Raw genomic sequence first — 24,995 nt, forward strand, 5'->3', positions numbered from 1 at the left:
TGTGTGTGCTGTCTTGTCTGTGTCTGTGTGTCTATGTCTATGTCTCTGCCTGTTTCTGTGTACCTATCTCTCTGTGCGTATGTCTCTTTGTGTGTCTGCCTCTCTCTGTGTAAATGTCTGTGTGTGTGTGTCTGTCTCTGTGTGTCTGTCCCTCTCTCTCAGTGAGTGAATGAGTGTGTGTGTGTGTGTGTGTGTGTGTGCTGTCTTGTCTGTGTCTGTGTGTCTATGTCTATGTCTCTGCCTGTTTCTGTGCATCTATCTGTGAGTATGTCTCTTTGTGTGTCTGCCTCTCTCTGTGTATATGTGTGTGTGTGTGTCTGTCTGACTGTGTGTGTCTGTCTCTTTTTGAGTGTCTGTTTCTCTGTTTGTCTCTCTGTGTGTATGTTTCTGTGTGTCTGCCTCTCTCTGTGTGTATATGTCTGTGTGTGTGTGTGTGTGCTGTCTATGTCTCTGTCTGTCTGTCTCTGTGTATCTGTCTCTCTGTGTGTCTGTCTGTCTCTCTGTGTGTATCTGTCTGTCTGTCCGACTATGTGTCTGTCTCACTTTGTGTGTATGACTCTGTGCATGTATGTTTCTGTCTGTCTCTCTCTCTCTGTGTGTATGCCTGTGTGTGTGTCTGACTGTCTCTGTGTGTCTGTCTGTGTGCCTACTCCCTCTCTCTCAGTGAGTGTGTGTGTGTGTGTGTGTGTGTGTGTGTGTGTGTGTGTGTGTGAGGCTGTGGCAGATTGTGTTTCTGACTGTGATCTGTAAGTTACTACATTAATGACAGCTCCTGCTTTGTGACTTCCCTGCTTTGCTTATTACTTGTTCTCCATTGTGACAGCTTTCACAGCTTCTAGCTCCTCTGATAGACAGGAATACCAAAGATACAGGTTTTCCCTGAGTAGTGCGCTATTATCCCAGCAGTCTCCACAGCCTTCACTTTCTTCCCTTTCAAAAATATCCTACTGAGAATGCTAATTAAGTCATCTTATTATAAACCTAATATTCCACATGTTCATAGGTATCAAACTGTAGTCACTAATATTTGTCCAATGTCTTGTGTCTTAAGAGGTATTTTTATATGAGTTGGAGATCTTGATCCCACTGTGAAGTTCTAGAAACACAGATTCAGAGAAGCGAAGTAGGACTGTCAACCTCACAAGTTTATTCTGCTGGCAGAACAAATCCTAATGCCTCTTCTATTCTCTAGAACAATGGGCTTCTTCCAAAATGGTGTTACCGGAAGGTAAGATAGCATTTCTCTTTCCATTATTTTACCTATTTTGCCTAGAAGATGCAATTCTACAATTAAGATTTTTATTCACTTGAATCTTAGAGGTCTGTTGTTTAAATATTCCAAGCCTCTACCAATCACTAGGAGTTAAAAAGAGAGTCAATAGCAGGCGAAGTCTATTGCTACCTAACCACATCTCCCTGGTGAGCATCAGAAAAAAAAAATGGGAAAAGAAAGAAAGGGCGGTGATCGAAGACAGGCCTGTCAGAGGGTTGTGTATGCAGTTCTAAGCTAATAAGGTTTCTTGTTTACTCTTTTTGTGACAGCATTACTGGGGGCGGGGGGAGGGAGGAAGTTAGTGAATAGGTTTATTTGGACACAAATCCAAGTGTTCAGACCATCGTCACACAGAAGGCATGAGGTGCTGTCACATGCATCTGAACTCAGGATGTAGAGCTGTAGAAGCCGAGCTTCAGCTTGCTTTCTCTTTGTCCATCCGTCTTGGACTCCAGCCCATAGGATAATGGTGGCCGTATTCAGAGCAGGTCTTCCCTCGTCACTTTAATCTTTGTGGCGATGCCTCCACAGGTATAGCTTCCATTAGCAACTCTAACTCCAGCTAGACTGACAGAGATGACTAACCAATCCAGAAAGCATCGTTGTGCTGATTCCCCTTCGCCTGTGTAGTCCTCAGTGAGGACCCACTGATCTGAATCCAACAGAAACTGGTACTGACTCTCACTGGAAGCAATCAGAGGTTAGTTTGGCCCGATTCTTCTTTTTATGAATTAAGGAACAAAACGACCCTATCCAGCGATGGCAGCCCAAGATTCTTCATGGGGAAATGTAATTTCAAAATGCCATTATCAAATCAAATCCAAACCAAAAAAAAATGCTGTGTCAAGATAGGACCAAGTATCCAGGATCCCCTGAAGGTGGTCCTCCCTTCTTCCCTGCAGTATCATGGGGCTGTTCCTCTCACTGGGAGGCTCAGGAGTAAGGCTGTGAGGGAATTGGAAAGAGAGGCAGCTAGAGAGCAGATGCTCCTGCCTTATAAATTAGAGGAAGATTATGCATGGCCAGCTGTACCATATAAATGCCCAGTTTTTATACCGCACCATGATTCTCTGTGTTTATCATATGGTCCAGCAGCTGGTCAATTCTGCCCCCGACTCCCATATATCTACTCCAATCAAGCATTGGCTGGGGGCTTATTTGTGTGTGCTTCTCCATCTCAGTCAGGATCCCCTGCCTGCAGGGTTAGCTTGCAACGTGGTAGGGAATTAAGCTAGCAAGCCTTTTGTCTCACAGATAGGATACAGTCACTCACCTGGGTACAATGGTGGCTACGAGAGAGAGAAAGAGAGAGAGAGAGAGAGAGAGAGAGAGAGAGAGAGAGAGAAAGAGAAAGAGAGAGGGGGAGGGAGAGACAGAGACAGAGACAGACAGAGAGAGACAGAGACAGAGAGACAGAGAGAACCAGAGACAGAGAGAGAGAGACAGAGACAGAGAGAGCGAGAGAGCGAGAGAGCGAGAGAGACAGAGAGAGACAGAGACAGAGAGACAGAGAGAGAGGAGAGGGGAGGGAGAAGGAGAGGAAGAGAAGAGTTCAACGTTTTTATTATTGACAGAGACACTGACATAAGGTGGAAGCGACGTGTGGTAGTTTGCCTTATATAACTAAGAAAAAGGACAAGAGACTTCACTGTGTTTAAAAAAATGTCGAGTTAAATCTAAGACTGCACATTGCCTGTGTGTATCTTCTTTGTACAGTTCATCCATTGTTTATTTGCTTGGGGGCCTGGGTACATGAACCCATCTCTGTGATTCAGTCAAAGACAATGATATCCCTCTTCTTAAACCATCAAAGAAACTCAAGACTGACCCACCAATCAATGTGAAAAATACTATTGACTTAAACTTAGAAGGAAGTCCTTATTTTTCTATGTCTCTGGAATGTAGAGGGATTTTAGAGCATGCATAAAACAAGGGAAGGGATCATGCTAACGAAAATCCAACATTTCATAGCATACATAAGACTTATGGTTCTTAAAATTAGCATAAAGTGAATTCAAGGGAGAACAATGAGATGGGGACTCTGTAGCAGAGACATTAAACAAAGAGTTAATATTCTTAATATTTAAAGGCCTACAAATCAATACAATTACCCGCGCGAAGACACAGACAGTTCTCGGAAAACTGCCACCCATTTTTGTCTTTCAATTCATTAATAATTTTCGAATCTTAATCAAAATGTCACTGTATGTACGAACTAGAAAAATATTAAATTATAATATTCAGTTTGGCAAAGATGGAATGATATCAATAAATTAGGGAAAACAATTTGGAAACCAATTGGCTTTAAAGCATTTTTTGACTGAGTGTAGTGTTTCTGGCTGTAGTTATACCAAAGGCAAAAATATTTTTGATTTGCCCAGATAGAAAAGAAATAAAATATTGCTATCAAACATCAAAACATCAAAATGTTTTTCAATTATAGCAATTTTGGAAAGCATGTCAGTGTGTTCATTAGGTTATTGTATTCTCATTAAAATATTTTTCTTGGAGCTGGAGAGATAGCTCAGAAGGTAAGAGGACTGACTACTTTCTCAAGGGTTCAGTTTCCATCCCCAGCACCCATTGTCTATAACTTACCATTGTCTATAACTCTAGTCCCAGAGAATCTACTGTCTTCTCTGGCCTCTGCACCCTACACACGTGGTACGCAGATATATATGTAGCATAACAACCAAACATAAAACAAAAACCAAGTGAGGACTAAAAGAACTTGTAGCGACAGGAGCGAATGAATGCACCTTGTTTTGTCTGGTTCGTGGGACAGCTTTTCCACAGACACTCATCGGTGGGGGTGTTATTTCATCGATATCTGGCATGTGAGAATTCCTTTAGGATCTAAGCTATTACTTTCATTCTGTTGATCCTTAAAATAACTCCCTGAACTTGGCTTACAATTCTGGGCTTCACCAGAGAGTAAGCTCAAACTCCCCGAGTTCAGTTTCCAGGGCACTGATCTGGGCTCTATTTTAAATGCAGATCACCAAGCTTTACAGCCACACTCTGGCCAATGCACCACACTGTCAAAGGAGGCAAGAGAGGTCGCCACACTTGGCCAACGCCTCTTTAAGGAGCTGTTGCCTAGAGCAAAGACTGAAGGAATAGCCAACCGATAGCTGGCCCAACCTGAAACCCATCCCATGGCCAAGAACCAATCCCTGACATTATTAATGATATTTTGTGAATGCTTGCAAACAGGAGCCTAGCATAAATGTCCTCTGAGAGTCTCTACCCAGCAACTGACTGAAACAGACACAGCAGTTCCCCACAGCCAAACATCGGAAGGAGGTCAGAGACTTTTATGGAACAGTTGTGAAAAGGATTGAAGTCCCTGAAGGAGACGGGAACCCCACAAGAAGACCAACAGAGTCAACTAATCTAGACCCCTGGGAGCTCTAAGAGACTGAGCCACCAACCGAAGAACATACACAGGCTGAAACAAGGACCCAGCATGTATAGAGCAGACGTTAAGCTCTATCTCCATGGGAGCCCCACAGCAACTGGACAGAGGCTCTCCCTAAAGCTGTAGTCTGACTGTGGTATCGGTTCACCAACAGGGCCCTTGTCTGGCCTCAGTGGGAGAGGATGTGCCTAATTTGGTGGAGACTTGATGCACCAGGGTTGGGGGAGAGGGGGGAAGGAGCACCCTCTCTGGGGAGAAGGGGAAGGGAAATGGGGGAGGGTCTTTGTGAGGGGGAACCAGAAGGGGGCAGCGTTTGGGATGTAAATACAGAGAGAGAGAGAGAGAGAGAGAGAGAGAGAGAGAGAACAAAATAAAGAAAGGAAGGAAGGAAGGAGGGAAGGAAGGAAGGAAGGAGGGAAGGAAGGAAGAAGCTGTTGTCATATATTCTAAGCTTTCCGTTTAGTACTTTTATGGGGCTTCTGACCGTGTGAACGAGTGGGGAAAATTCATATGCTGCAATTCTAACTTTCAAGGTGACAATACTAGGAAGTGGAACTATGTGTTGCTATGGTAATCCTACCTGACAGAGACAGAAGAGGAAAGGCTAATTTGGGCCATGGTTTCAGAAGTTCATAATTTCTAGTCCCCAGGCACTTGAGCAGAAAATTATGCAACGAGATTGGTGAGATACAACCACCCATATCATGGCTGACCAGGCAGCAGGGAAAAAGTGTGATCGGAACGAGAGATTGGTTATCATCTTCGAAAGGCCCACCTCCAGTGAGTTACTTCTGCCACTCAGGGTCCGCACCCTAAAGGTGTTTTCCGTTCTATCAAAATAGAACCACTAGCTGGGAGATAATCAAATCAGAGGACAGTGGCAGGACACTAAAATTCAGACTTAGCCAGGATGTGACAGATACCTTTGGAGACAGGGAAGGGGCTTCCATAAATGGAATTAATACTCTTACTAAAGAGGCACAAAGGGGACTTTCATCTTTCTACCCTCTGAGAACCACACAGCGAGAAAGTGCTAACCAGGAATCAGGACGCTCTCGGCAGATTCAAAACCTGCCCAGTCCCATGGGGGGAGGGGAGGGTAGTTTAGAAGCCACTAAACTTGTGGTATCTTATTATGAAGTCTAAGCTAACACACGTGTTTTTACTAGACCAAACCAGTATTATCTTGAATATTTCTCTCTCCGTTTCATAAGGAATTACAAAGCCATTTCCATCTCTCAGATACACTCTAAAAAGTGGTATTCCGAGAGTTTTCACATTAAGGCTTGCATGTCCAATCTAGGTAGACCATCACTTCTGTTAGGGGCCACACCCTTTATGTAACAGTGTCTTCTAAGAACACTATGTATTCTGACGTGGCACTTCTCTAAAGCTACTGGAGCACGCACAGGGAAAATGGCGGTGAACTCTTCCTGGGATATCTGTAGCACGCCTTGCTAAAAGGAAGCCAAATATTTTTTTTTGGTGCAGTCTTCAATACACAAAGTATTTTAGTTGTTTTCCTCCTCCCTGTTTTCTCCGGCTGAACTCTAGTTCCTTCCGATTTAAATGTGTCTTTGTATCTATCTTCAACAAAAGGCAAGGTCGAGAGGCAATACTTTTGTATCCAGATGGTTAAAGCATGGTTCCTTGGTCAAGGTGTCTTGAGCAACTATTCCTTTCCTAGAGTCTCAGCCACACTTGCAAATAAATGTTTTGTTGCGGGTCCAGCTCCTTGGAGCCTCATGGGTTTTGGGGGGTTTTTGTTTGTTTGGTTGATTGGTTTTCTTTTTCTTTTTTTTCTTTTTTCTTTTATTGGATATTTTTTATTTACAATTCAAATGTTATTCCCTTTCCTGGTTTCCCCAACCTACGCCTCCTATCCCCTCCCCCTCTCCTTCTTCTATAAGGGTGTTCCCCTCCCTATCTCCCCCAACATTCCCCTACATTGGGGGGCCCAGCCTTGTGGTTTTTAACTTAAGCTGTAGAACAAGCCTGCTCACTATGACTTTGTCAGGAGATGGATATGTTAACATCTTAGTGTTGGTTCTCATTTCTTAAAAGAAAGAACCATCATGCTGACAGTGTCTACTTGCCCGGGTGTGTGTGTGTGTGTGTGTGTGTGTGTGTGTGTGTGTGTGTGTGTGTTTTGCTCTGCTTTTGCTTTTGTTTTTTTCTGCTAAGAAACTTTCTGATATCTGGAGGTAAGTATGCCTATAAACTACAAATCTGGACCCTGAATTTTTACTGAGCCAATGCTGTAAATGCACCCCAGCTGTTAACTGTGCAGGGTACAAAGAGAGGGATCTCAAATGGCTCAAGTGACCTATAAATATTAGTCATGCAAGAAGGAGTGATTTTTCTATGACATCATGACGCTAAATATACTCTCTTTATTAGCTTCTAGTACCTCATTTCTCTTTATTTAGTTTTTAGCCAGTCACACAGCAGGATGGAGGTGTGCATGTTAGTGTTGGTAGATGAAGGCTCACTAATAATAATATTAGGATTTATATAAGACTATAAAGTGAGTTTGAAAATATTTAACTAAAAAACTACTATTACACATCATTTTTACAAGGAAATAGTTTAACTTGTTTAACTGCAAACACATCTATAAACAACAACTTGAAATCTTGCCCAATGGAAAACTAGAAACACAACCACAGCTATCCCTACACATTAAGACGTAGGTGCCCCCAAATGGACATCCAAGTGGCTTTAAATAGTGATAACCTGAGGAAAATCACCTTGGTTTAACATAGTTGTGCACCATCGTGATTCTTAAGGCTTTAGATGTTGCTGCTAGTGCAAACTGTAAATCTCTTGTCACCAATCCCTCCAGCTCAGACCCACTTCTCCAACAAAAGCAATTATAAGTATAGTCACATGATTTACAAGGTGTGTTGTCAGATGATGTGAACATCTATTCATAATACAGCGTGGCACTCCCATGTCTAGCCACACTAGGAGACAGTCTCTGCCCAGACCATCTTGTCTGGGGGAGCAGGCATGCTTGGGAAATGGGTGCTCTCTCCAAGAACACTGCTGGGCTAGTGTTATATCAAGAAGTAAGTCCCTTTGGAGAAACTAATGGCTGCCAGTTGGAAGTTGGTTGTTGTTTTTGCTACAGTAGTTCATTATTAGTTGCAGGTTTTCAGCCACAGTGGGCTGTTTGAAGAAAACGGATGGCATTTAACTTTAGAAACTGAGCAAATGATGTTAGTCCTTCTAACATCACTAATGTCTGCCATCAGAAGCAGTGTCGTCATCATGGAGAAGTGTTTGGTGATTTATGCTCTGGGATCTATGCTTTAGTAAAGAAGTGTCTGTGTATACTCGTGAGTATGCAGTGTGCCCATTGGTCTCATCCCAAGCGATTTCAGAGGTGTTTACATTTTCTGCTGTTTGAGTTTAAGGGATGAAGTCTTTGGTCCATGAGGAAACATCTGCCTTCAAAGGATCAACAACAGCCTTCAAAGCTGGAAGGAAAGGAAGCCAAGCCCTAGTGAATGTTCTATGCAGCTCATAGCCCGGAGCTTCTCAGTCATTCTCAGACACTCTTCTGCTCAACCCCCAGGGCACGATGGTCGAATCCCTGTCCTCCCGGTCTAGGAAATACCAATACCATTGTAGTCATTTCTTTTTTTAATATCCAGTTTCTCCTTTACAGTCATTGTTGTGTTGTGGAATAAAATTCAGGAAAAACTCCACATCCCACCAGCTCGAATCCCTTTTAACCAGAAAGTCTCACACTTATATCAAGCTTGAAACACAAGCCTGCAGGAAACAGATCGTTTCCTGGCCATTATTAATAAAATTTAGTTTAGGAGAAAGATACGAAATGGTTCTAAGAAGTTTGGGGCAACCCAAGCAGAAACCAAAATCCCACAACATCCTGCTGGACTCTGCTGATCCCCGGGGTCTTGCTGGGAGTCTAACACCTGCAGCAAACGGAAATCTAAATGGCCCCAGGCCTTTGGCATGCACAGTCCAAATGGGACCATCTGTCGGTCGTACACATTGGCTATATGCATTGGCTCTAACAGCCAGGAAAAAAAATAGAAAAAGACATACGTCCCTGACAAACCCTCGGGGAAAAGAATGCTGTCTTCCTCCACCTTTGGATTCTACACAAATAAGAAGGATATTGAGTAACCAGAACCACAAGTGTTAGGGCTCAATGACGGACACTTGACTACTGTGGTGGTCTGATCAATGGTGGCCCACACAGGCTCATATATTTGAATGCCTGGTCCTTAGAAAACGGTATTCCTTAACAGAGATTAGGAAGTATGGCATCACTGGGGTCGGTGTGGCCATTTTGGAGGAAGTATGTCAATAGGGGTGGGGCTTCAGGGCTTCAAATGCTCAAGCCAGGCCCAGTGTCTCTCTCCTTCTTGCTGCCTGTGGATCCAGATGTAGAGCTCTGAGCTACCTGTCCAGCACCATGTCTGCCTGTGTGCTGCCATGCTGCCCGCCATGCTGATACTGGATTAAACCTCTGAAACTGTAAGCCAGCACCAATTGCGTACTTTTCTTTATAAGAGTTGCTATGGTGATGGTGTCTCCTCACAACCACAGAACACTAAGACACCCACATTGCTTGACTTAACATGTGACAATAGCTCCCTTAGTTCTTACTTACTCACGACAAGGCTAAAGGCAAGTCAAAGCCACAAGAAAATGAGCAACTATCTGTAAAGATTACATTCAAGATGGTACAGAGGTCCCATTCTAAACCTCAAATGATCCTCTTACATGCTTTAATAGATTTCTAGTATTATCTGGATCTGGGCATGTTTTCTTTTAAAACTAATGATCTAAAATTGAGGTAGGTACAGGCAGTCTTACCCACAGTCTAGGTTTAATGAAAATGCCCATTTCCTCAAACACACAGCACAGCCTATGACTCTTTATGAAGGTATTACTGGGTGTTCCAGTTTGTAGACCCTCTTCAAACTAAAACACCATTTGTCTAAAGGTTTTAAAGGAATAGCATGCTCTTAGCTCAGAATAGGAAAGCTGTGGCATAATACTGTATTGAAGGGTTCCAGTTTACTCCTTTGTAGAGCGCAGCACATGAGTGACCCCCTGTGGCCGTATTTTCTTTCTTTTTATTTTACTTTTTTTTAATTACTTTATTTGTTGACATTTCAAGTATCTCCCTTCCCAGTCTCCCTTCCAAAAACACCTCACCCTATCCCCCTCCCCTAAGCTTCTAAGAGGGTGCTCTCCCACCCATCCACCCACTCCAGACTCACCCCTCTAGCATCCCCCTTCTCTGGGGCATCAAGCCTCCACAGGACCAAGCACAGTCCCTCCCACTGATGCCGGATGAAGCCGTCTCTGCTATATATGAAGCAGGAGCCATGGAATGGCCCACGTATACTCTTTGGTTGGTGGTTTAGTACCTGGGAGCTCTGAGGGATCAGGTTAGTTGATAAGAGTTGCTCTTCCTATGGAGTTGCAAACCCCCTCAGCTCCTCCAGTCCTTCCCCTAAATCTTCCATTGGGGTCCCTGGGTTCAGCCCAGTGGTTGGCTGTGAGTATCTGCATCTGTCTTAGGTGCAGGCAGAGGCTCTTAGAGGAAGCCACGCCAGGCTCCTGTCTACAAGCACAATACGGCGTCGGCAATAGTGTCCTGGTTTGGTGCCTGGGGATGGAATAGATCACACGGTGGGGCAGTCTCTGGATGGCCTTTCCTTCGACCTCTGCTCCCTTTTTGTCCCTCAATTCCCGTTAGACACGGTCAATTCTGGGTTAATTCTGAGATTGGTGGGTGGCCCTATACCTCAACTGGGGCCATGTCTGCCTACCGGAGGAGGTCTCTTCAGGTTCTGTTGGGCATTTTGGCTAATGTCATCCCCACTGAGTGCTGTGAGCCTCTCATATCCCTGGTGTCTGGGACGTCCAAGTGTCCCACACACGCACAGTTTACTGTCCCCCACTGCTATGTATTACTCTCCATTCTCCTGACTCTCTGAAATCTCTCCTGTACCTGATCCTGCCCCCCTCCCTCCCCCTCATGTCTCCCACTCAGGCCCCTCCCTCCCTCTATCTCCCGTGATCATTTTGTCCCCCCTTCTAAGTGAAATTGAAGTATCCACACTTTGCCTCCCATCTTGTTAAGCTTCATGTGGTCTGTGAGTTGTATCGTGGGTAATCTGAGTTCTTGAGCTAATATCTTATCAGTGAGTGCATACCATGTGTGTCCTCTTGGATATGGGGTACCTCAGTCAGGATGATACTTTCTAGTTCCATCCACTTGCCTGCAAAATTCATTAAGTCCTCATTTTTGATAGCTGAGTAATATTCCATTGTGTAGATTACCACATTTTCTGTATCCATTCCTCTGTTGAAGGGCATCTGGGTTCTTTCCAGCTTCTGGCTATTATAAATAAGGCTGCGATGAACATAGTGGAGCACGTGACTTTTTTATATGTTGGGGCATCTTTTGGGTATATGCCCAAGAGAGGTATAGCTGGATCCTCAGGCAGTTCAATGTCCAATTTTCTGAGGAACCTCCAGACTGATTTCCAGAATGGTTGTACCAGTCTGCAATCCCACCAACAATGGAGGAGTGTTCCTCTTTCTCCACATCCTCGCCAGCATCTGCTGTCACTTGAGTTTTTGATCTTAGCTATTCTCACTGGTGTGAGGTGGAATCTCAGGGTTGTTTTGATTTGCATTTCCCTGATGACTAAGAATATTGAACATTTCTTCCTTTCTTCCTTTCTTTCTTTCTTTCTTTCTTTCTTTCTTTCTTTCTTTCAACATTTCTTTAGGTGCTTCTCAGCTATTCAATATTCCTCAGTTGAGAATTCTTTGTTTAGCTCTGTATACCATTTTTTTAATAGGGTCTTTGCTTCTCTAGAGTCTTGTATATTTTGGATGTTGGCCCTCCTGTTGGTCGGTTAACATTTCTGTCCTTTTTTTTTTTTTTTTTTTTTTTGGGTCACAAGATGTGTTTTATTTTCATCAATCATACAAATAATTTTCTATAATATCCCAGGGAAAACCAGTGAAATTTGGCAGTCCGATTAGTCGGGGGATGGGCCTGGGGGCTTCAGAGACCCACGGGCCAGTGGTATCGGCGCGGGGTGCCTGGGTTCACAGTGCATCTTGTGGCTCACATCTATCCTGCAGATGGCTCTTCCTCCACATCACGAGGGGGTCTTGGAGATGATAGGGTGGGGTGGGGAATCTTACTGGGCTTTTAGGAGATTTCACTCCGCTTTTCCTGTTCAATGGTCTCTTTGGTCAGCAGGGTGTTGTTCTCCTGCGTCTCGGTTTCTTCACCTTGGCCCTATAGAAGCTGGCGATTTACCGTGTGTCCGGCCTGCCATTTTCTTACAACTCGTTGGTTCTCGTGCTGAGCTGGCACTCCAGGTGCTCCCACTCGCGTTGCTGCAGCTCCGTTTTGTCTATTGACAGAAGCATTTCAGTTTCATGAGGTCCCGTTCCTCAATTGTTGATCTTAAAGCCTGAACCATTGGCGTTCTCTTCAGGGAATTTTCTCCTGTGTTCGAGACTCTACCCCACTTTCTCTTGTATTAGTTTCAGTGTGTCTGGTTTTTTGTTTGTTTGTTTTGTGGAGGTCCTTGATCCTCTTGGATTGAGCTTTGTACAAGGAGATAAAAATGGATCCATTTGCTTTCTTCTACATGCAGACTGCCAGTTAGACCACCAGCATTTGTTGAAAATGCTTTCTTTTTTTCCACTGGCTTCTTTGTCAAAGATCAAGTGGCCATAGGTGCGTAGGTTCATTTCTGGGTCTTCAATTCTATTCTATTGATCTACCTGCCTGTCTCTGTACCAATACCATGTGGTTTTATCGTGATTGTTCTGGGGATGGTGATTTCCCCAGAAGTTCTTTTACTGTAGAGAATTGTTTTCACTATTCTAGGGTTTTTGTTATTTCATATGAAGTTGAGAATTGCTCTTCCTATTTCTGTGAAGAATTGAGTTGGAATTTTGATGGGGATTGCATTGAATCTGCAGATTGCTTAAAGCCAGTCTTGATCATAGGCACACGGCATCTACAGTCAAGGTCCTCTTGAAAGCCAGACCTGGATGTGTCATCGTTGGAAAACTAGACAATGTGCTTGTACATGGAAATACGGAACAAGTAAGCTCAATTTTGCCTGGATTTTAAAAGTAACAGGATTGGTCTTAATGACTTGCACAAGTCACTGTCCATAGCATGTAAAGAATGCATAAACATGGATGTACATATGCCTATGTATACATTTTACAATATCCATTACTCATATGTTTGGAGCATTTGACAAATACTTCACTTATAGCTCATTTGGTCACCATAACAACTGCATTGTCTTCCTAACTTGATAGGTGAGAAGTGAAAGTTAAAGAAATTTAGATACACCGAAGGAGATTTAAAATCTCTCCTCTGTTGATCTGGTCATTCCTAACATGTCCCATGAAGGCTTCAAACTCCATGTTTATTTTTAGTTTATGTCTGTGTTTATTTCCTATACATATGTGCACCACGTGTGTGTCTAGTGCTTACAGAGACCAGAAGACGGCATCAGATCTCCTGGAATGGGAGTTACAGACGGTTGTGAGCCACTATATATATATATATATATATATATATATATATATATATATATATATATACACACATACACACACACATATGCATTATGGGGTCAAACCCGGCCCTCTGCAAGAGAAGCAAATGCCCTCCATCTGCTGACCCTTCTCTTCAGCCCACCAGAGCTCCTTTTAACATGGAGGAAGCAACCCCTCAAGACTTTATTACTTGGCATGTATTTCTTTATGTTATTTTATATGTATAAAAATAGTGGTTATTGGTCAGGTGGGAGTAGCATCAACATGCACATATTAAACAAAAAGTCTTTCTGGGGACAGTGTTTGTAGTCACGGTGGGAGAGAAGACTTGCAATGCTAGGAATATCTCAAAATTCACTGCATGTTCTAATTGGCTGGATCTCGGCCTCATCTCTGGTTAGATTCTTCTGGGTGGTTTGAATATGCTTGGCCCAAGGAGCGGCACTATTAGGAGGCATGGCCTTGTTGGAGGAAGTGTATCATTGCGGGGGTGGACTTTGAGACCCCCCCCCTTCCTAGCTGCCTGGGAGACAGTCTTCTCCTAGCTGCCCTCTAATCAAGATAGAGAACTCAGCTCCTTCTCCAGCACCACGTCTGCCTGGATGCTGCCACGCTTCCTGCCATGATGATAATGGACTGAGCCCCTGAACCTGTAAGCCAGCCCCAATTAAATGTTTGCTTTTATAAGACTTGCTTTGGTCCTGGTGTCTCTTCACAGCAGTGGAAAGCTTCATTAAGTAACTTCCATAGAAGAGAGAACTGAAACACTAAGAAGTTAGATAAATTGCTTCTGTGGGTTGAATTAGATCTTACCGAAATTTTACAGTGAAGTTCTAAGTACAGAGGACATATCTTTTATTTTTTCTCTGCTGATTAAAAAGCTACTGGGAATATTATTAAAGAGGAGAATCACACTGGAAATGGATGGGTCTCTAGTCTAACATGTCTGTTGTCCTTGTAAAAGGAATGACTGGGAGGAAGCAGCCACTCAGGTGAGGCAAATACATTCAAATCTGGGAGTCCTGCTGCCACGTGCCAAGGAATATCGAAGACTGTCAGCAGTTGTCACCAGAAGCTAGGCATGGGACGTAGAGCAGTCTCGCTGGCGACTCCGGAAGATCTTATCCATGCCGTCACCATGTTCAGACTCCTAGGCTCTAGAACTGGGAGACAGTATGATTGCTCTGATCTGAGCCACTCTGTTTATGGTACTTTATCAGATCAGCCCTAGAAAGAAGAAACATGGGAGATGTGGGAGGAAAGAGCAGGGATGGAGGCAGAGGTTCCAGGGACCCGATGGCAGGCAGCATCTCGGATCAGGAAGAAAAAGACTTGATGTAGGGCCCACATGGTAGATATAGTAACTGTCCCAATGTCTCGCTTATATTTCCTTTCACAAGAATCTGCAATTCAATACCATAAAAATATAAAAACCTCATGTAACAAGCTACATGAAAAAAAGCTCTACACATTTTGTGGTGTACAATTTGATGTTATATGCGCATATACCATGGAACTGTTCCCCAACCCCTGCCTTTTCCACATAGATTTGACTTCTGCTTTTTTGCCTTGAAACAACACATCTATCCAGTGTCTAAAGAAACTGAGGAGAGGGGGCTGGGGATTTAGCTCAGTGGTAGAGCGCTTACCTAGGAAGCGCAAGGCCCTGGGTTCGGTCCCCAGCTCCGAAAAAAAGAACCCAAAAAAAAAGAAAGAAAGAAACTGAGGAGAAGGAGGACAGATGATGCACGTAGTCAGACTACGAGGGACATTCGAAGTCCTTTACTCTCTGCACATTTTCCTGTGACCCCCCCTGCCTGCTCTGACATTGTGGAAGCGACAAGTCCTAAGTGTTGGAGTTCACGGCATATTCGTCTCTTTAAGCTGTCGTAACAAACCATTATAAACTTGGCAGCTTCTAACCAACAGAATTTTATTTCTCACATCTCTGAAGCCGAGAAGCCCAAGGTCAAGGGCTCCACAAAGTCAGTGCCTGATGAGAGCCGGTTTCCTCACAGAGTCGATCTTTCTGGTGTGTTGTCTCGAGACAGACAGGGAGAGGTGTATCTCTGAGGCATCCTTCACAGGAGCACCAGTCCCATTTGCGAAGGGTCCACTCTCCTACGTCATCACTTCCCACAGGCCCCGCCTCCAAACATGATTACTTTAGTCAGTCTGCTGGCCATGTTCAGTCTCCTGATTCCTCTCTCTGCTCTGGACTCTTCCAGATGCCTCTGATTGTACTCTCCCTCATTCTCCTCAGCCATACCTTGTAGTAAGCCGGCCTGCCTCCATCTTGGGCTTGAAAGCCATCTTACGATAAAGTCAAACCAGGTTCATTCCCGTTCGTGATTAAACCTCTGTTCCTCAGGAGTTGAGCTATATCTTCCACCTGTAACCTTAACTACAAATGGTTCTTGTGCTGGTCAGATTCCACGGACTGTTAGCGAATGTTACCTAAAAACAAAACACAACCCCGAACCCATAATCAAATGAATTTCTCTATTACCAGACCATTCAGAAAATTTAAAATTCAACCCAGTGTGAATCACCAGGACAAGAGCCACGAAGCAGTTTACTTAATTTTATTTAAGGATGAATCTCCTTTTTAAACGGAATTGCACAGGACTAGTAATCCTTGGAAAGAGGTTTTGGGAAACGCAGACTACTTGCTCATCAAATTCATTCTCTTGTATAACAATGGAGGCCAGTAATGGAGGCCAGTAAAAACGCTCCTTAACATGGAGCTCGGCAGAGACAATTGTCATCCGGGATTAAGGTGCTACCATAGGTCACAAATGGGTAAACTGACAAAGTCATTGAGGGTCATCGATCACTACGGTTTTACAACAGCATGTGAGGATGGCCCCCTATGAATGTCTCTAGCCCAGGCTGGCTTCAAAATCACTATGTAGGCAAGAATGGCCTTAGACCCCCCACCTCTCTAGCACTAGGATTGCAGGCACAGCCACCATGGCCAGATCAGACGGAGGGCTTGCTGCATGCTAAGTAAACACACGACTGACCGTCCCCAGTGCCCTGGTGAGATGTGGCAACAGAAATTCATTAGCCGGGTTTTTTTGTTTTTTTGTTTTTTTTGTTTTTTTTTTTTTTTTTTTGGATTGATTATGTGAGGAAAGAACTGTGTGAATTTCATTTTTTTCAATCCTCCAAAGTTGCTGTGAAACGTTCCCTTGTTTCTCATTTGCTTTGACTCTCACAAGCGTGTAGACTTCCCGGTCTTCCTTTGCAGGGATGGGCATCCTGGGGAAGATGTGGCTTCTCTAGGGACGAATAAAAGGAGGCTGCGACAGAATGCCGTGTGACTTCACAACTCTGTAAAAACACGTGGAGCGGACTGGATTGACCCACGGAGATTTCTTTCCATCCATTTTAAGGCCACTTTCCTAATGGCCTGGCTGCTTTGCTCAGTGGATTTTATAAGGTCTTGGCAGGGGCTAGCACACTCTGGATCCGTATTTGTGATAGATGTTACAGGCATTTCTCAGCACCCAAGTAGAGTAGACCACAATGCACTGCTTTCATACAATGCTATCTGACGGGTTTTATTTACTACTTCCTTTCCTGGAACTAGGTTCGTAAACCTGCTTTCATTATCATCCTTGTTGGCTGAACAGTAATCAACAGCAACAAAACAATTTTAGGAGATGGATTTCAAATTGATAGATTTTAAGTTAAGGGGTGGGAGGGTTCAAATTCATACCATAGAGGGAAGAGGAATGATTCTGAGACTTTAGAGGTACGAGGAATAGGCTTTAACTGGCACGTTAGAGTTAAAATTAAAACATTTTTAAAAGTTTTTTCCTATTTTTATTTATGTTATCTGTCTGCCTTTGTACCGCTTGTCTGTCTCTGTCTCTCTGACTGTCTCTCTCTGTCTGACTCTGTCTGTCTCTGTCTGCCTGTCTGTCTGTGTCTCTCTCTATGTGTGTGTGTGTATGTGTGTGTGTGCTCGTGTGCACGTGCGTGTGTGCACATGCTTGTGCAATATCTATGTGTCTGTGTCCTAGAGGTCAGAAGGTATTAGGTCCTTTGTAGCTGGAGTTACACGCAATTGTGATCTACTCTACTTGGGTGCTGAGAATCAAACTTAGGTCCTTTGGAAGAGCAGCACATACATTTGACCACTGAGCAATCTCTCCTGCCCCATAAAACCGTCTTTAAATGCTCTCAAATTGAAAAGTTACAGTTATCATATTGTTTATCAGAAACATAAATCCATTTGTTTCTAAGTTCATTTCTTTCTTGGGTGACCTCTCCTGATGCCTCCCCCACAACAGGTAAACTGGGAGAATCGTTCACACCACGGGGTTTAATGAATCATTTACTGGGCCTCTACCTTTTGTAATTAATCTTTGTGAGTGCTCTCAAACCCTTGGCCATAAAGCACACAGATTAATAAATGATTACATGGCATTTGTAAATAGCTAAGCCTTGTCTAAAAATCAAATAATAATGAGAGGGAAGTGGGTGTAGCCATCCCAGATGGTCTTTAATCCCTTTCATTCTCAGGTTGATCAGTTCTGAAGGGGAATCTCTTCCTTTTCCTTTTTTATAAAAAAATATATTTATCGAAACAGGAGAGTTGGCTCAGCAGCTAAGAGCACTTACTGCTCTTACAGAGGACATGGCTTCTGTCCCCAACTCCCCCATGGGGTTCCCAACTAGTCACCTAAGGCTGTACCTCAGGTTCCAGGATCTCCAACACATTCTTCTGGCCGCTGAGGGCACCAGGCATGCATGTGTCACATGTACATAGATACAGCAAGCACTCACACTCATAAGATGTAAAATACATTCTGAAAACTTTAAAAAAAAACAAGTATTTATCAATAGGATATAGTTCTGATTATAATTTGCTGAAATTTGACGTGTAAAGGAAGCCATCTATCCGTTCAACTGCATAGATTGATGGAGGCTGCATACAGGAAGTGTCCTTTCATTTGTAACCAGTCCACTGAACCACAAAGACAGCTTTCTGCATGCGTAGGATACAGGCTGGACATGGTGGCACATATGCCTTTAATACTGCTTAGGAATTCGAAGCAGGAGAATCTCACTGAGTTCAAGGTCAGTCTGGTCTGCGTAGTGAGTTCCAGGGAAGCCAGGTGTATGTAGAACGATCCTGTCTCAAATAGCAGCAACAGCACATCTGGAATCAGGTGGCTGAATGGTTGAGGGGACCTCATGTTTCGCAGAAGGCAAGGGCTCAGATGATTAGATATAACAACTCATTCGATTAGTATAGACCCCACTTACTCTGTCCCAGTGGATACACCTTCAGAGTCAGAGACTGGAACTAATAGAGCTGAATTTGAGATATTCACCAATACTAGAACGCCCAGAAGTTCCCTCAGTAAAATGTTGAAAAACAGCAGTTTGGCTCTCCTGGTGAACATGAAGAATACCAACTAGACAGGTCGGACATGTTCTGGGCCAGGATACAGATGCCGCCCAGCTCCCAGCTTGGTGATATCAAGATGAGAGCATGGCATAGTGATGGAAACATTTGCAGCATAGAAACTGACAAAAATCTCCAGAGAGGACCTTTCTCCTTCTACCGCTGGGCCTGAGACAACGGTGCACCACTAAATGCCTGACATTGGATGCCTGAGAAGCTGTCATCAGAGCTAAAGTACTTATGTCCTGGTAAGGAAGAGATTTGGGTCTCCTAATTTCACAGAAAACAATTGTCTGAGGGTTTTACCGCTGTGAACAGACACCATGACCAAGGCAAGTCTTATAAGGACATTTAATTGGGGCTGGCTTACAGGTTCAGAGGTTCAGTCCTTTATCATCAAGGTCGGAGCAGGCAACATCCAGGCAGGAATGTGGTGCAGGAGGAGTTAAGAGCTCTACATCTTCATCTGAAGGCTGCTAGCAGAAGACTGGCTTCCAGGCAGCTAGGATGAGGGTCTTAAAGCCCACGCCCACAGTGGCACATCTACTCTCCCAAGGCCACACCCATTTGAACAGGGCCACACATTCTAGTAGTGCTACTCCCTGGGCTGAGCTTAAACAAACCATCACAACTTCTGACATTATACTGATTAATTTTCTTAGAGGATGAAACCAAGGGTACATCTAGACATATCATTTAAGAGAGGAGAATAATAAAACATTACAGGTTGTTGTGAGAATTAAGTGCGTGAGTATATGCAAATTTCCAGTAAAATTGTATAATTGGAGCAGTTTTATTAGTATCAGGCACATGTTAACTATCCAACTAATATTAATATCTACCATTTACACATGAGATGCTGATTCTGTGCAATAGAGCACATTTAGGTGATCTGAATATCCTGAGGAAATGCTATAAAATGCTTCCTTGAAGTGGCAGGTTGAAAGCAGGACAATAGAGAGGAGGGAAGAAAAGAGGGGAGGGAGAGAGATTCATTTAATTTATAATGCTATCATTTTTTCTATTTTATTAATCATAATTATTTCTCATCATTTTGTATGCCTAACTTACAAAATGTATGTAAGAATAAATAAACTTTATTGTAAAGATGTCTTTAGGGAAAGAGGAACATTTATGCACAGAGTTTAGGACCATTTGTGATCTGAGGATCCATTGAGGGTCTTAGACCGTGTGCCCTCAGCCAAAGGCAAGTCAATCTCGGGATGCCTGACCCTGTTCATCAGTATGGAAAGCTTAATGTCCATTGCCTTGTCAGCCAGTGGGATGACGAGGCAGGGTAACAAAGGATAAGGAGCTTCACTGATGGTGGTGGTGCCACGTGGACGGAAGACATTGTTATCTTCACTCAGTATCTTGAAGTGTGTGCAGGAAGACTTAGGGGGATGCCGTGCTAAATAGGAGAAAAAACGTGTCACATCTTCTCTACCTCTCAACACTTTGTCAGAAGTGAAAACATGGCTGTCCCGTGACTCCCATGAACGCTTGTACCCCAGTTAGAGGTGCTCTGGTGTCCGTCTATGCTACAGGGAGACAACGGCATGACTGGAGACCACGGTCCTGGACTCTCCTGATGCACATTGGCCGGATGCTCAAACGGGTCATCTGCTGCTATAGAAAATGTGTGTCTATAAAAGTGCTGTCCTTATCCTCTTAAAATGTTAGCGTGCTACGTGCTTGAAAAACGGCTGTACGTTGACATCATTTTATTGCTATTGCCAACGTGCTTATTATAAGGTATGATCTAAAGTAATTTATAAGACCCAAAATGATTTTAAAAATTAGTAAATTCACTACGAGATGAACGACAAAAACATGAGCTGGAAGACAGAAATACTGCACCTTTCTAGTAATGTTAATTACTGAGTCTCTTGGTCCTTGCTAATTAAACTTCAACATACATTTGAAAGAGCTCCTCCCCACCTCGACACACACAAGAGGTATCTGGTTAAAACTTGGACTTCACCTCTTTATAGAGGGCCCGGTATTGTGTGTTTCTGTAGGCTTTGGGTAACGCAGAGACCCCTCTTCAGCAGATCACAGCTGAAGCAGCAGGAGAACCAGATCTTCCAAGCCTCTGTAAACTCCATCCTGGGGGTCACTTATTGTGGTCTTCAAGAACTAATGTGCTCTCTGCTTCCACTCTAGCCGGGGTCAGAATGAAGGTAATACTGACGCCAAGGTAACGCCCTTGTTACTAGTGCTGTCTAATGTGCAGGACACAGCTTAGCACGAGTTCCAAATGGCCTTGTTCTCTGAGCCATGGCCAGGGCCCATCCTTCTGTAGCAATGCTGGCCTGTGAGAACCTGAGGTGAGAACATAGAGACTACACTCATTTTCCAGGGCTGGCTCACTTCCAAGATGAAAAGGGCAGAGAGGATTTCCAACACCAGTTCCTTGTCCTAATGTGACAGGGCTAGAGTTAGCATAGGGTTCAGTGCCTCACAGAGGCACACATCCTGAGGAGCCTGAACTGGGTTCCTTTGGACATCCGTGATGGAATGGTCACAGCCTCTATAAAATTAAAGCTTTATGTGATGTTGAGGATAACCTAGGGTTACACACAAGCGCTGGGCAAGAGCTCTGCCTCTTAGTCACACAGCAAGCTTCACCAGCTGTAAGGGAGTGATTTATGAATTGTTTTCAATCTCTTGCAAATATTGGTGTGTTTTTTTAAATCTCAGAGTACTTTTCGAAAGTTAGAATCGGGCTGGAGAGATAGTTCGGTGATTCACAGCACTGGCTGCTCTTGCCAAGAACCTGGGTTCGAATCCTAGCACCTACTTTGTGGCTCGCAACCATCTGTAACTAAGGTCCAGCAGCCTCCCCTAGCCTCCACGGGCACTGCATGCAAATAATAGACATGCATGCAGGGAATACACTCAACATGCTTAAAATACAAAACGTTAAAATCATGACATAGTTATATGCTTCCATATAGACCACATGGTGTTGTGTATTGACGAAGGGTCACAAGTCAGGCTTGATGTGCGCACTCTGTGGGGCTAAGGAGAGGTTCATAGACAGGATTTACACCACCATGTCCCAGGTGGGCAAACTATGTCATACGCTGTGGTGGGTGGCAGCTTCCGTGCCCACACTTTCCGTCCTCAGTCTTGAAGGTGAGACATTCTAGACCAGTGGTTCTCAACCTTCCCAATGCTGTGCCCTTTTAATACTGCTCCTTGTGTGGTGACCTCCAACCACAGAGTTAGCTCGCAGTTACCTCATAACTGTAAATTCGCCTCTGTTGTGAATCGTAATGTAGATATCTGATGTGCATAACATCTGATACGCCGCCGCTGTGAAAGTGCCGTTAGAGTTCCCTCCCAGAGGGGTGGTTGTAACCCACAGGTTGAGAGCCACTGTGTTAGAGGAAGGACTCTTCAGCAAGCCTGGGGGAGGGGCTGGACAGAGAAGAGGCCTACATCCACTTCTAGCAGCATTTACTCGAGCTGGAGGTTTCTAGTCATTGGATAGAAACTCTTTGAATATTTCCACACCCTCCCCAAATACATATGCTCAAACCTCTTGCATATTAAAATATTTAAGGTATATCAAAGTACTTTTCAAAAAAAATTTAAATGGATAGCTGTAATTCAATGACTTACTTCTGTTTACACAAGACTCTGTACCAGATCCACTGATCAATTCACCTTCCCTATGGCTCAGCTAAAGTTTATCCATTGTGGTGAAAGAGCATACCCCGAAACGGGGGACGTGTCTCTCGCTCCAATCATGGGATGGGGTGCCCCCAGGAATCACGAGTAGCCGGTCTTGATGTAACAGCAAGAGGTAGCGTTTATTAATGAGATCCTGGACCGACACGTATCTCACACAGGAGACAGAGGAATCGGCCCCGAGCCTCTTCAGGCAGGGGTTTATATAGGAGAAGCCAGGGGGTTTCGTGTGGTTATCAGCAAGGGAAATGGGTACAAATTCTCATCTGCAAGCAGTACGTGCGGGCTGGGGTGTTCTCAATATAGGAGAACGTCTTATCTTTATCTGTAGAGCAGGGAGTCATCCGTCCGGATGGCCCCCTTCCTGGAACAATCCCTCGACCTTGCTTTTAGGCTTGGCCGGGCACATCTCAGGCCAGCTCTGTCCTGTCCCCTTAACTGCTGTTCTTTTGCAGTTTTTATGAAGTTTTTATTTTAACTCTTCAGTGGTGATTGGTTGGTGTTGACTGTCAACCTGACAGGATCCAGCATTACCTAGGAGACATCTCTGTGGGGGATGAGAGTTTAGATTATCTGGGCGTGGCTGTGAGGGTTATCTCGATTAGGTTAATGGAGCTGGGGAGACCCGCTGTACTACTGGACTGCTGTATTCCTTGGGTTGCATAAAACAGGAGAAAGTTAGCCGAGCTTGGGTGTCACCTTCCTCTGCTTCCTGACTACAGATGTGACCAGCTGCCTCGAGTTCTGCCTTTTATCGGGACTCCCTGCCATGGTGGACCAAACCCAGAAGCTGCAAACCAAATGTTCTCCTTTAGTTTGCTATTGTCACAGGGGGATGGGGATAAGTGAAACACCCATTAAGACTGGGGTGTTTTAAAAGACTTTTTTTTTAAGGTTCTTTAACCCTGGGTGAAAACTGGACCTCTAACCTTACAAGTTAGCAACACTTGGAAAATACACGCACGTAAATAAGACGAAAGTATAAGAGTGGGTCTAAGAAAATAAAATAAAAACACAAAAGATGACTTAAAATATTAGCTTGGGAGGTCTATCATGATTTTAGAACTAAATGAAAGTATCATAACTATATTGCTATTTCCACATGACATTGTATTTTCTCTGACACCAACAGGCAGTTGTTGAAAATGGCCAGAAGTGGGTAGGAGAGAGAAGAGAAGAGAAGAGAAGAGAAGAGAAGAGAAGAGAAGAGAAGAGAAGAGAAGAGAAAGAGAGGATGGGGAGGGGTGAGGAACAAAGGGAAGAGGTAATGGGGGGGGGAGAGAAGGGGGAAGAGAAAGTTGATTGCTACAATTTTTTTTCTGACAATGGTAAAACTGTGAAAAATATTTCACTTAAGGAATCCTGATGTAAACTGGCTGTCTTCACCCCCTTCCTAATCTCCCAGCACCTGGAAGCCGTCAGCCATGGGCTCACCACCATTGCAATCTCAATTTTCTGAGAGAAAGCCCTGTGTCTGCTCGTTCATCCCTGTGCGTCTGAGACTGTCTCGCGCCCAATGTCCCGCCAGCAAGAACGACTCGCGGCAACAGGATTGTTCTGCGAGCAAGCCTTTACTGTGTTACAGCTCTTCTCAGTGTTACAGCTCTTCTCAGTGTTACAGCTCTTCTCAGTGTTACAGCTCTTCTGAACAGGGACTTCGAGCAGCAAAGTCGCTCGATTTATATACACAACAGTATGCTAATTATCTCTCAGGGATTGGTGGGGCTTGGATCACCCCACTACTTGTCCTCCAGTGATTGGCGGAGAATGAATCACCTCATTAGCATATTAACGGTCAACTGACACCTGGTGCATAAACCGCACATGTGCAGTACCGCTGTTCACCACTAGAGGGAGCCCTAGCAAGGGGACAAGCCTGCACATGCGCAGTAAGTCGTTTATATCCAGACAAGGCTGGATGTCGGCGCCATATTTGTTTCGCCACGCCGCTCTCTACATGAGACTAGTGGCCAACACATAACAGATGCTAACAAAATCATGGCAAAGGGAAGAAGGAATGGATTCTTAGCTTTGGGATCATGATGGATTCTACTCTTGCCTTTCAGGGGCCGGTGGCTTATGGTCATAGTCTGAGGCCACGAAACAGGATCAACCCAATAGGCATTAAATTACAATGTTACTTTCACTTTCTCTGTATTCTAATCTCTCTTTGAAATAGGGCTTTCAATTCTTTTTTGAGAGACAGAGACAGACAGACACAGACAGAGAGAGAGAGAGAGACAGAGACAGAGACACACAGAGAGACACAGAGACAGAGAGAGACAGAGAGACAGAGACAGACAGAGAGACTAAAATGTGTGAGTCTTACATTAGATGGAATCCATCTACACTTCATGCCTGGATAGATCATGAGGTCATACGAGACCACCTGGGGAAAAGAATGAGGTGAAAGAATGTTAAGATGTATTCTTTACATCCAACTGAAAGGCTCACATTTGAGCATCAGAGCAGAAGGCCTTGTAATGGAAATTTGATCATTTTGTGTCCCACTGCCTCCTTTTAGACCAATCAAACCATCAGCCAGTACCAGGTGATGTAACAAGAGTCGTTACATAAACCCC

At 44.0% G+C, this 24,995-nt stretch overlaps 2 protein-coding genes and 1 long non-coding RNA gene across 5 annotated transcripts in view; 2 read left to right on the forward strand and 1 right to left on the reverse strand.

Moving 5' to 3' along the window:
- Positions 1-8,407, forward strand: part of Il22ra2 (interleukin 22 receptor subunit alpha 2) — a 55,772-nt gene extending 47,365 nt beyond the window's left edge. For 2 of the 3 annotated variants that reach the window (XM_063270279.1, XM_063270275.1), the window contains 2 exons: positions 1,052-1,228; positions 4,271-8,407. The gene's annotated coding sequence lies outside the window, so the exon portion shown is untranslated. The remainder of the gene's footprint in view (positions 1-1,051; positions 1,229-4,270) is intronic. The other variant, XM_063270277.1, reaches the window with a different exon arrangement.
- Positions 1-24,995, reverse strand: part of LOC134482580 (uncharacterized) — a 91,488-nt gene that overhangs the window by 43,573 nt on the left and 22,920 nt on the right. The gene's annotated exons all lie outside the window — the stretch shown is intronic.
- The window catches only part of Il20ra (interleukin 20 receptor subunit alpha), a 69,547-nt gene continuing 68,632 nt past the window's right edge, over positions 24,081-24,995 (forward strand). Inside the window, exon 1 of the mRNA XM_039112779.2 lies at positions 24,081-24,302. The gene's annotated coding sequence lies outside the window, so the exon portion shown is untranslated. The remainder of the gene's footprint in view (positions 24,303-24,995) is intronic.

Source organism: Rattus norvegicus, chromosome 1, assembly GCF_036323735.1.
Source record: "Rattus norvegicus strain BN/NHsdMcwi chromosome 1, GRCr8, whole genome shotgun sequence".
NCBI classification, from domain to species: Eukaryota; Metazoa; Chordata; class Mammalia; order Rodentia; family Muridae; genus Rattus; species Rattus norvegicus.